The 12,882-nt window shown below is 44.7% G+C and overlaps 1 protein-coding gene across 1 annotated transcript in view; it reads left to right on the top strand.

The window, feature by feature from the left end:
* The window catches only part of LOC140694716 (uncharacterized), a 144,606-nt gene that overhangs the window by 122,260 nt on the left and 9,464 nt on the right, over positions 1 to 12,882 (top strand).

The raw sequence follows: 12,882 nt of genomic DNA, 5'->3' as shown, positions 1-12,882 counted from the left end.
CTGTTCTTAAAATCAGTTTCTAGTATTTGTTTTTTGTTTGTTGGTTTGTTTCTTTGTTTACCATTTTAAACGTGGCAAATGGGAAACGTTATTTACATGGCTCTCATTTCATTTCTTTTGGGCAGCCTGTCCTGGGACAGTCTCATCCCTTTGCTTATAGATGAGATGCTGAACCCCGAGAGGCGGAACGAGGAGCTGGTTGAGCTGGGGCTGGAGCCGGTGTCTCCTGCCTCCCAGGCCCAGCACCTATTCTGCTCAGGCCCTCTCTTCTTGCCCGACAGCCTCCATGCCAAGTTAGGACATCAGAAACACCGCCGGGGACTTCCGAATGAACTCCTTATGCAGGGAAAGGCGTATCACGGTGTATGGGACAGAGCAGGGAAATGTTCATTCTCACTTTTTCCCTGTGATTAAGTCAACGGCCCCACATTGCCTCGGAAGTACAGACGAGCTCTTCTGGGCTGCCTACCCCCCCAACTTCAGCTCTGTTTCCCGGTGTATCTGTTGTGCTGTCCCTCAGGCAGAAGAGGGTGAGATGCCTTTTCCGAGACGTGGAAACCTTTGCTGGGGAGAGTGAGGGAAGCTGTGTTCCCCCGGCCTACGGCCTCTGTCCTTGAGTCTGGAGAGGGCTCATGGTGGTCCCACAGGTGACGGTCGGAAACCTGGCACATGTTTCTGGGCCCGCTGTGAAGGAAGTGCTCTGTGACTCTTGAACTTAGCTAAGATCAGATCCTACTCTCTGGTTGTTGGTAAGTGGGAGGAGAAGATGCTAGAGAATTGATAAAAAGAATGTCTAGACCAGCCCTGTGGGTGAGAAGCACAGGGGACACGAGTCCCACCTGCGAGAGACAATGTAGCGGGCTCTGGATGAATTTTCTGTTCCTCCCAGACATACCTCTATGACTTAAGGAAGGGGAGAGGCATGCTGTAGCCATGATCTGTACTTGTCCTCTCAGGGCCCTGTGATCTACATGCCCGCACTCCCCATCTGCTTCTTAAGATGAGCTGGCATGTATAGGAGCCTGGGCACTGCTGAGGGCATAGCTGCCAGCACCGTGCTACACCAAGTCTGGCTCCGTTCACCTCTCCTGTCAACACCTGCTGAGGCCCCAGGCATTAGTCAAGGTAGGTGCATCGGTGCAACATAAGCAGGGACCACTTCTTCCCCTGGACAGACTGGTGAGTGAGCAGTGGAAGCCTGGAGCCCTGCCCCAGCCCCCACGCCAGTGCCTCCTCTTTTGTCATAGGAGGCACTGGTGATATTTTTCCTCAACAAATGCTTGTCTCTGAGTCTGCAGCCCCACCAGAGAATGCCAGATTGTTTTTGTCTTTTGAAGTCTGCCCTTGGGACTTGGCGGAGTATCCGGATGTGTAATTAGCCCACAGTGGTTGACACTGTCCCCATTGTTTACCCAGAACCTCGTGTACCAGGCATGGCTCCCAGTATCGAAATACAGCAGCGCATTAAACCTCCCTCCTTTTGGGTCTGTCTGTTCTGGTACCATAAGGGCTCAGCCAGCTTCTGAACGTCAGTGAGATAACGCGGCCAGTGAGCTCGGGTCAAGCACATTCTCCTCCAGTCACTTTTACCCCATTGTTGCTTTTAGTATTCCACAGTCATTAATTATTTAAACAATTCTTTGGTACAGGAGCAGAGCCTAATTCTCTCCTGCTACTCTTGGTGGAAGTGAGTAAAACGGTCCAGACTGAAATGCGACCACAATTTGTAGCTCAAAAGCTGCCTTGAAGCTTGTATGTGGAATTTTGGTTAGGGGCGCTGACCACGTTGGGGTCCCCCGGCAGCGCCGCTCCCCTCAGGTCCCTGCTTTCCCTGGAGCAGGGGGTGAGGGTGGGTCTCACCATCCCCTCGTCCCTGGCCTCACACACTCACGTAAATTCTTGTACATGCTGTCAAAATCATTTTTGTTCTTGTGTGTTTCTAATTTTCTCTTGTTCCTCTTTTCCTTTTTCTTTATTCCTTTTTCATTTGTACTGCCCAGTGAGCATGTTGTTGCATCTGAAAATGTGGGCTGTGCACACCCTGCATTGGAAATAGCCAGATTGCCCTCCATACTGTCTCCATCGCTTTAAAAAGCAAAATCTTAATATCTGTCTTGATCCATGTATTATCCTAGTCATTTTGTATTTTCTAATGTTTTGGAATATTTGCTTTGTTAGCACATTACCCACTGGTGTTAGATACCTGTTAAAATCCTTGCTTTGAGGAACATGTTTGGTCCTCCTTTTATTTGGTGACAAATGCGCCCTTATTAAATTTGTTTGATTGTTTTGAAGAAGTAAGATGCGAATTGATTTAGTCGGCTGCTCAGGGATTCTTTTCATGGAGTATTTAAACTTGTAAGGTCAAACTCTGCAGCATTTTGCTCGATTCCTGCTTTTACACAAACGTGCTCGGCACGCGGTTCCTGGCTGTCGCTGTGTGACGGGCGTGACGGCGCTTCATGGCCGGCGGTCACTGGTGAGGAAGTGGCCACCACGGAGGTGACAGCTGCAGGGGACGCTGTTGGAGGAAGCGGTCACCGTTTGGTTCTTTAAATTTTTTTTTTGCATTCAACTTCCCCGTGCCATTTACTTTACTTTGCCTTCATAAAGGGGCAGAATTGGGTCTAAAATCCATGACACTATTTGTTCCCTTTACGAGGCTGGTTTTTCTGGGTATCAGGACAACATGACCTTCTCCTAAGTAGCTGGCTCACCTGGATCTGTTGGACACAGGGACAGCTAAAAGGGCCGTAGCTTCCTCTCTGCTCCAGCCAGTGGGCATTCAGAGCTGGGTCTGTGGTTTGCCTCAGCAGCCGTGCAGACCTCCCTGCCCCGGCCTTTACTTTTAACCCATGTTGGCAGTAAAGATTTGAATCCGTTTCTGTTGCAGCTGACATCCACCACTGACAGCCGTGTCGTTAGTTTGTGGTAGTCAGTCTCCAACACCCCAGACAACCGTGAAGGAAGATGATTTGGCCGACCTAGGACCCTGGATTCTCACCCTCACCATGGTTCATCTCACCCGGTGGAAGGGTTTGGCCACCACCATCATGCTGACCATGAGGCCTTGTTTCTCCTTTCATGCTCTGGTCCAAATGTGGACACTTCATTTTTCACTGAATTTGTCTCGCTTGAGACAGGCCAGAATATCTGAATGAGTCCATCACATTCTGGGTGGGGAACAGAACAGAAGTAAGTGTCGCAAGTAGATGGAGTCTAGGCTGTCCGGGTTGGCAAATGCAGGCTGGGATCTGTGATGGCTGGGCTGTACACTGGACACAGGTCTTTCCCGTGGCTCCCGAGAGCCCAGGAGTTGGAGTGATAAGAGCCTTGCGTGGGTTCCCCCATCCTCATCTGCTCACTGGCAAGTGTGTCTGCTAATTAGGAGCTCCCCCAGACCTCGGGCCCTTCAAAGCTCAGACCACGGGAAAATCTTGAGTCCCTTCTCCTGGGCCTCCTGTGTGAGAATCCAGTGCCTTCTGAGGTGACCAGCGGCAGGAGATGCCTCCCCCTCCAGGGAGCACCCTACGGCGGACTGTTAGTGAACCATGCTGTGAGCTTGTGTGTTTCCGGCCATGGTCCCTGCAAAACCACACTTGAGATCAGCTTATTGGCGAAAATAACAGGACTGATTCCAGGGCAGGGCCGGGGGGAGGGAACAGTGGAAATTGAATGTGACCTGAGACAACTAGGTGGGTGCTGAGGCTGTTACTAAAATGGGGAGTCTGGGAGGTACCTGCCAGGAATCGAATTCCAGAGTAAATGGTGGACATGAGGCATTTTTAAGATGCCATTTTTCATCCAAGTTAGGACTTCAAAGAGGCACTCGGCTCTATGAGACTGGGGCTCAGGTGAAGGAACTGGACTAGAGATACAAGTTGGGAGTCGTCATTCTTAGCTGGTGTTCACAGCCTTGCATGTGAATTAGATCATCTCGAGAGCTGCAGACTGAGGCTGAGGGAGGGGAGGGCTGTGCCTCGGTTGGAGGAAAGCCCAGACCATGCAGCTTTGGTGTGTCAGCCAGCGGCGTTTATCATTTTCAGAGCAATCCCATTTATCCTTAAGGGGCCTGGGGGTCAGCAGGGCCAGCCAGAAAGAAATCCAAAGGGAGAGTCTTGGCCACGTGATCGTCTTAGGAAGGTGCAGAGGCTGCAGGATACGGAAGGTTCGAATCCTCAGAAGCTGGAGTTGGAGTGGGGAGAAGGTATTCACAGTCACCTGTGAGGGAGGGAGGGAGGCCTAGGGAGTCCCCACCCTACCGGACTCGCTTTCCCATGAACAGGAGGCAGTCAGACAGAGGATCTGAGGTAAGAAGGATGGGCACTGGGAGGGGAGCCAACCTGGAGAATGGTGCTTGGAAAGTTCTGGAATAGTCTCCCTGAAAAATAGAGTTAAAAATACCCAGACTCTTAAGAATATTGTTAGTGACTTGGGAGGAGGCAGTTGTTTTTCTGGCCTCCTAAGTGTAAGTCATGTATCCAGGGATACAGAGAAGATACGGACAGTCTGTTCCGGGGACTTGATCCTTACCAGGGGGATCAGTGCAAGTTTAAAGGGGCAGAAGGGCAGCGGAGGGAAACTTGCCAGGCCCCGTGTCAGGTAGCAGTCGGCCGCCCTACTTGCGTGTTTCATTCACATCCATGACTCCCAGGTGGGCGCTGACAGCCCCCTTTTGGGGATTGGGAAGCCTTCTCAGAGGGGTTAAGGAATTGGTTTGTTTAGCGGTTGATAAATGCTGTAGCAGGATTCAAGCAGAGCCTTGTCAGACTTCAAGGGCATGTTCTCTCTACTGTTTCCAGTACTTCCCTGTTATACCTGGAATGGTGAAGTGGGTCAGATTTGGAGCCTTTCAGAAAAAGTATGATTTAAGTGCCTCAGGACTGTTTCACAAAGCTCAGCGTTCTTTGATGGTTCTGAAGCATGCTGTGCTTTTCGCCCCACAGAGGTAACGTCTAACTCCATTGTCGATGATTTGGTTGCAAATGATATACAGGTGTAAAACCACACTTCGCAGCTTCTAAAGGGAAACTCTCCAATTCTCCCTTGGTCGGCTTTCTTCCACGGGGTGTAACTGTGCTGCAGCATAGGCCTGAGCTTCCGTATGGAGTGAGGATTTAATATCCGATGTTAGCATAAAATGGTCAGATGAAGAAAACCGACATTGACAATTTATTTTTGGGTTTCATTAGTCAAGATATACTATCAGTTAATGGCCCATATAGCAAATGAAATTCAGTATAGGACATTGCATTTCTTCCTTTCTATTTAGAGTTCTCTTACCGAATAAGGTTGCCTGCTTTGGAACATCAGTTTCACCACCACGGCACCTATCAGTGTGTTGGTGTGATTGCATTTACAGAGTGAATCTAATCTGGTCTTCCTCAGCCCCAAACACTCCAGTGCAGAATCACGGGCTGTAGCCATCTGTTAGTCACGCAAATACTTCTAAAATTATATGATGCCAGAAAAGAAAGAAGAGAGAGAGAGAGAGATTGCCTTTATCAAAGTTCCTTTCAGTTCTAACTGCAAACTGTTGTTGAGCAGCTCTTGTTTCCTTTGGATATGAATATATACATTTCTTTGCATGTAACCTAGGTTTTGGACTAGAACACCAAGTTCTTGCTGTCCACAAGCCACAAAAATAGTAGCCAAATTGGACCCGTGTGAAATAGTTTATACTTTTTTCTGAGAAAGTATCCTTGAATTTGGGACTTGGGCTGTGATTTTTGCTTTCTGATTCCCCCACCTGTCTTGTAATCTCTCACTCCTTCCCACGTGGCCCCCAAGGGTTCGTGGTCTTATTAGGAGCAGGCACCCAGTTGGTCTCCATATATTGCCGCTATAGATAGAGCCCAGACAAGACTTAAGGACATTATCAGAGAGGACTTCCTGGAAGAAATGGGCTCTAAATTCAGTTGTGAGGACAGAGTAAGAGTCAGCCAGGAGAAGGAGTCAAGAATGTGGCTCAGGTCGCAGGTGCAGCCCGGGCAGAGGCCTGGAGGCTTTTGGCGTGGGGACCCGGGGAGAGTGCCCTGTGCAGTCCAGGGTGGAGGGAGCCCCTGCTCGGGAGGACACTGGAGACAGTCCGTGGTGTAGGGCTTTGGAAGAAGTTGAGTTTTACTAGAACTGACACAGTAGGCAGTGAAGGGTGTCAACAGAAAGTGACCCTCAGGAAAGGTACTTCAGGTTTTGCTTCTGATATTCTACAGACAGAAAGATCGGGATGGGCGAGAGCAGGTATGTCTGTCCCTTTGAGATCCAACCTGTCATTCATTTATTCATAACACGTGCACTTCTGTGAGTATAGGGGAGAGAGGGTGTAGCCACGATAATAAGCAAAATGTATTTGCTTCTTGAGAGCTTAGCATTGTCAGAAGTTGACTTAGCCTAGAAAGCTCTAGGAAGAGAGGAACAAATTGTGGAGGTTGGAGGGAGGGAAGGCTTCCTTGGGAAACAGTCAAAATGAGCCTGGAGGCAAGTGAGAGGTAGGAGCATGTCAGGGGACCCCTGAGGTCACTGGGAACCTGTGTACTGAGGTGAGGCTGGGCAAGCAGGGTCTGGGGTGGGGCTAGAACCCTAACAGGGAGCCTCTGAAGCATTCGAAGTGGGGTTGATGTAATCAAATTTGTGATTTGGGAAGGCTGCCGTGGCTCTGTGTGTGTAGCGGGGATGAGGGGGTGGGTGCCACCAACTGGGGGATCATAAGAATACCATTCACAGGCTGGAATATGGGCATCGGGGCTACTTGGGGACGGCAGGGGCAGTGTGGATGCCGGCTTTCTTTATGGGGGGCTTGTTAGCGGGGCCGCCCTTGAGGCACCTTGTGGCTGTAAGAAAACTGATGGAGGCTGCCAGGTGGACTTTCATCTTCTCTCTTTCCCTTCCTTGTTTGATGATCTTAGCTCAGCCAACATTTGGAACAAAAGAGCTAATTTCCAGGGTTGCCCAGGACTTTGTTGAGCTCGTTCGAGTGAGATCTGATTGGATTTAGGTTTGTGTTCAGATCTGGATGTTCACTTAGCTAGAAACGTCCTGTCATTTCGATTTCCATAGGGGTTTTTATTCTTGATAAAGATTGCTTTCTTGGTGAGAGGAAATTTAAAACAGCTGTTGTCTTTTTCAAAAAATCCTCTTTTAAGAATTTTAATATTCAAAAGAATACGAATATATAAAATATTTAAGGAAGTCTTTGGTGTGGTTTCTTTGCTTTCTGAGCTAATGTGAAGTTAGAGCCTTTGCATTACTTAATAGCACATCCTTGTCAGTATTTAAAGAGCTGTTAGTGAGCGCCCCAGGTCCCACCTCTCAAAGAATCGTTAAAGTTTGCTCTGAAATAGTGAGGTCATAAAGGTCTTGTTTTCAGAAATCAAACGGTTTATAATACACAGCATAACTCCATTTATAAAATAATAATAAGTTCAAAACTAAGAAAGTGGAGGATAAATGATTTTTTTAAAGCCTAAACATAAATTTTCTTGCGCTAATGTTGCAAGTGGAAATTTTGAAAAGAAAAATCCTACTGCAATATCATCTATTTGGAATACATATATGAGTTTCACGTTTGAAAAGTATCTGCGCAGTGGTTTTCGAAGTCAGGAGCATTCCTGCTCAGATACTGGCAGTGATGGTTGCTGGTTTTCAATGGGAGAGCCTAAATTTGCCTTCTTAGCTTTTTGGTTTTTTTATAGTGAGAGGGTTGAGTAGTGCTTTGCCAGCATGATTTGGGGGCAATTTGAGGGCAGATGTCGTGTGCCAGCAGTGAGAAATTTCCATGCATTTTATTTTCTGGACATCACCAGGGCACATGTGGGGTTTGTGCCTGCAGGCTGGAATGCTGCAGGACTCCCTGATCATTCACCTTTATGTCCTGGAGCTGCTCCAGTCAGTGAATGATTTTCTGTGGCTTGGAGATAATGTGGTCTGATGGAGATGATCAGATGTGCAGTTAAAATGCTATTACTTGAAATAAGAGTAACCTAGAAACATTTCTCTAACAATACAGGATGAGGGAGGAGGATTGGCTGAGCTGCTTGCAGTGGGGAGTCTTAGTTAACTCCCTCACCGTGACTCCTGCCAATATCCACCCCAGCCCTGCACGGTAGTCCTGCCGAAGCAAGCAAGCACTTTGCTCAGAAACAGACTGAATTTCCTTGTGCCTCTCTTTGTTGGATTTTTTTGAAAGCACATTTTGCCCTTTGCTTCAATGCCATATATGCTAGTCACCTCTTACACTCATTTTTCTGGCCTCGTCCATAAATACCTGCTGAATGGATGAACAGAATGTAGTATCTCCATATAGTGGAACATTATTCACACGTAAGAGTGAATAAAAAAGACAAAAAAGAAGAGGAAAATGAAAAATGCCACCTGTTTTGGGAAGTCCACTTTGACTGTTCAACCCACACTTTTCCCTTTGAAACCCAATCACTTATGCTCCACTCTACTCTTTTTGATAGTACTTACCACCTTCTAATAATCTTTAACGTTTTCAAAAAAAAAAAAAAGAAAGAGATGCTGATACCACTTCAAAATGTACAAGACTTGATAACAGCATGTTCATTGAAAGGAAGCAGACACAAATGCCCACATATTGTTGATTTCAGTGATATGAAAAGCCCAGAATAGGCACATGCAGAGGCAGAGAGCAGGTGATGGTTGGAAGGAGCTGGTTGGAGGGGGATTAGGGAGTGACTGCTAGTGACAGGGGGATTCTTTTGGGGTGATGAAGTGTTCTGGAAATAGAAGGTGATGAGGGCTGCACAACCGTGAGTGTGCAGAAGACTGCTGAGCACTGTCTCTGGGAGTGCCTGTTGTTGGGGCATCTTTAATTTTTTCTCATCCTGCAATGTGAAGAATCATCTTCTGCTCTGGCCATTCTACTCCTGTGAGTAGTGCGGGTCAGAGACTTTGTAGAGTCATGTTTCTTTTTTCCCCCTGGCTGAGTGTAGGCAAAAAAGAATTAAGCCTGAGAAAGTGCTCCATCTGCAGAAATGTCTTTTAGATTTGCATGGTGTAAAAATCTTGAGATCTTTTAATCATTGAGGCCAGTCTGTGGGGGGAAATACCCCGTGAAGCCTGGGTGAGCCGGGGAAGAGCCGCGCTTCTCTCCCAGACACGGGTGGGGATTGCACCCCCGTTCAGGCAGTGAAGGGCCCAGACCCGTGAGCAGAGTTGACAATCGTGAATATTTACGTGTATCGGCTGCTTCATCTTGGATATTAATTTCAAGCTGAGTCAGTTTGTGGCGGCAGCCTCATCCTACATCAGGAATTTATAGTATCTGCTCTTTGAGGTGAAGACCTGACAGACTTGATTATTTAACAGTCTGCCTTGAATTGATATCTCAGATTCCTTTGTCAAAAGCAAACAGCAGAAATACAGAATTCCTTTAATGCCAATGTGACCTGGAACGAGTTTAGTCTCTGTGCCTCAGTGGCCTTATATGTGAGTGGGAAAGATGATAACAGTGCTTCCCTCAGAGGAGCTGGTGAGGGGAGAGTCAGAAGCACAAATGGAGGACTTACAAAAGATGCTCTTGAATGACCGAATTTAGTGCTCTCAGCCTGGTGAGGCCTGAGGGGCAGAGATGTCAGAACAGAGCAGTCCTAGCCAGAGCTCGATCCGTGATGGAAGCTGTTATGATCAGTATCACCACTGTGCGTTATCAGGTAATTTTAAGACTTGGTAATATGAATTCTTGAATAATGTTAAAGGACTAGACATCTCAGATCCAGTTTACATAGTCCTCAAGATTTCTTCTGAGAAATGGATGGTTTCTTCCCCATCTTAAATCTGAGATGAGTCTCTAAAAAATTCTGTATTCCTCCATCTTTTTGCTTTAATTTTCCATTTCCTAAAATCCATGTTTTTAAATGGAGTTAATGGGGACTGAACTGAGTGCCTCATGCATGTTAAGCACTTACTCTCCCAAATGAGGTATAATCTCCTCCGTGATTTTTGTTAAAATTTACTTTCTTAGTTTACAGAGGTAAGAGGCCTCTAATTCTTTTTCTGGAGACTTGTCCATGAACCTGTAAATCTATAATTAATGGACAAAATTTGGTTTATTAAAAAATCATTAGAATATTCTACAATTCATTCAAAAAGAAATGCTCATTGACTTAAAATGTTTCTCCTTTAAGGGGATTTCTCCTGTTTGGTCTAGCTTAATTTGTTAACAGCCATCCTCATCATCATAATGACCAAACTCACTGTGAGTGGACACCTACCTAAGGCTAAAATGTTTTCCTCATGTTTTAATTCATAGCAGGTGTTTGATTGTAGGTATCAGTGTCTCCTTTTTTGCAGCTGAGGGATTGAGAGATGGAGCAGCTTGTCCCAAATTACACGCAGCAGGCTGTGGCTAGCTCGGTGCTGGAACCCAGGCTGCACAGAATGCATTCTTAATTGCTCCTCTTATCAGCCTCCCGTTAAGTGGTTACCCGAACACCTGTGACTCCATAAACGGCCGAGTTTAGTGATCTCAGACTGATGAGGCCTTGAAAGGAGAGACACCATTGAGAAGTTGAGACAGAGTGGCAGAAATTAAAATTGTTCATTTTCACAAATTTTTAATTCTCAGGTAATTACATAAAAAGTTATTTTTTTTATTTTAGTGCTCTGTAAGCACTAAAAACAAAACATTAAAAATAATTATAGTGCAAAAGAGAAGTGAGCTCTTAAAGTCCAACCAATGCTAATGATGTTGCTTGTTTTTCTCTTGTGGCCCTTTTTGACAGAAATACTTACAAAGACTGAATTGGTTTTATGTAGTTTTAATATGGAAGAAAAGATTGTCAGTGAATATTGTAAGAAAAGTCTTTACTCTTTTCTTTCCTGTTGATGAATATGTACTTTATTTTCATGGCTTAAGTACATTTCCTCATTTGTGAAATTTGAGTAATATCGTTTAATTTGTCTGACTGTGAGAGATAGATGCCTTGTATACAAAGAACCCAAGAGGTGCTTAATAAAAGTGTGCTGTCACAATGACAGATATTTTAGAAGGATCAACTCTGAATACTAAAGAGTGTCGCTTATTTCTGATACATATTCAATATGTATTTGTATGATATATTTGAATATGTTTTAAAGTAACAAGGATTCATTTTTTTTTTTGGTGTAGTATGAAGTTTTAATGAAATCTGTATCATTCTAGTGCGACAGGGACTAGTTAAATTGCCTTAATCAGATGACCTTGAAGATTATTTACACAGAATATGTATTGTTACAAATCAGAATTTATGTTGCCGTGTAACCATCCACTCAGACATTTAAATTCGTGGGATTCTGACCAGATCCGTTAAGTTTAGTAAAATCCATATTGATCATTTTCAGGGAATAAGCTCCTCTATTTTGTGATTAAAGAAAATTTTGATTTTTTTCCACATTCTTAACAGGTTTAAAATATCAAAACATTGATTTGACATGTCACTTTTTTAATAGAGAGAATAAAGCTCATGCTGTTTTATTATGTAAATAAATGTTTTTGTATGGCAACAAAATTGTATGATATCCTGGCTCTTTTAGTATTTTGCAAGATACTTAGATAACCTACTGTTGGAAAAATACAAACGTGAATTTTATGAATATAGGCCTAGTACAGATCTGTTGGTTTTTGCTACAGTGCAAGACATGAGGCATAGGAGAGCTTTGCTGCTGATTGCCAGGAGGACAGATCCCATGTCTCAGTTTCCCCTCCTGTAAAATGAAGTGGCTGAACTGGATTCTTTCCTCTTCTAAGATGAGTTTCCATGAGCCTATATCTTCTGTTTATATTCAGGAGTATTAGCAATATCAGATTAAATACTGAATATCCCTCCTTTCCCCCGAATCAAAGTGCAGCATGTGCTATATAAGTTTTATTTATCTGATTCTCGTTACTGATCCTACAGGCAATTTTTGTGTTGCATCTTTCCTGGTAACCTGGAAGGTCATTTTACCCATAGGTGGCACTGTTGCACCTACTTACAGTCTTAACTTTCCTGTTTGTAAAAGGAGGCTTAAACAACGTTATTTTATTTTGATTACTTTACTTAATGCTTCAGAATAGCCCAATGTCCATTATGTCTGTCTAACTGGAAAAGTTATTCTGCTTATATCTTAGATTTATTCTGTCATCTCACTGTGAACATTTCAGACTTGCTGTGCAAACAATAGCAAAATCGGGCTTTTCTTCTAGTGTTAGAAACCAGTGAGCCGGGATTTTATAAAACAGCTAGAAGCAGCATCTGGAGGACCTTAAAGGTGAAAAGTGTATTGAGTTCCCTGAGTTTTGACCCCGCCGCTGTGTGTTAATTGGTGGTAGGAGATTTGGTACATATACGAAGGGGTGTAGTTTTTGATATGGTTTGCCTGCACGCGCTGCCACTGAGCCACTTGAGCCTGAGTCAGTTCGTTTTGAGTTTTTCCCTCGTCTGTGAGATGGGGACATTCGTATCTGATTTGTAGAATTGTGAGAATTAGAAATTATGTGCAGTGTTTACCACAGTGTGTATGTCAAGAGGGCTCTTAAACTTTAGCTGCTGTTTTGTGTGAAGCCATCATTTGAGAGTCTTTGGCAATTACTAAGAAACAGGAAAATAAGAAGAGATGGTTTTATGATGAAAGATATTTGAGGAGGTTCCATAGTTCCTATACCCATAATTTAGCATCAGCAGAGTCAGAACTGTTACACAGTCGCCCTAAACCAACGTTAAGCCACAGAATTATTTGTTACTTCATATATTTTGGGGTTTAAGGAGATCCAATACTTATACATATGTTGTCTCCAGCAGCCTACTGAGAGATGACACAAAAGAGTATACAGGCAATAAATGTCTTCTTTGTTACTGATGAAGCCACGTTCTCCATGAACTTCAAGGCTGTGGGAAAATGCGT

The sequence above is a fragment of the Vicugna pacos genome, unplaced genomic scaffold, assembly GCF_048564905.1.
Source record: "Vicugna pacos unplaced genomic scaffold, VicPac4 scaffold_103, whole genome shotgun sequence".
In the NCBI taxonomy this organism is placed as follows: Eukaryota; Metazoa; Chordata; class Mammalia; order Artiodactyla; family Camelidae; genus Vicugna; species Vicugna pacos.
The sequence above is the reverse complement of the archived record's forward strand: the minus strand, read 5'-3'. Positions and strand labels throughout refer to the sequence as shown.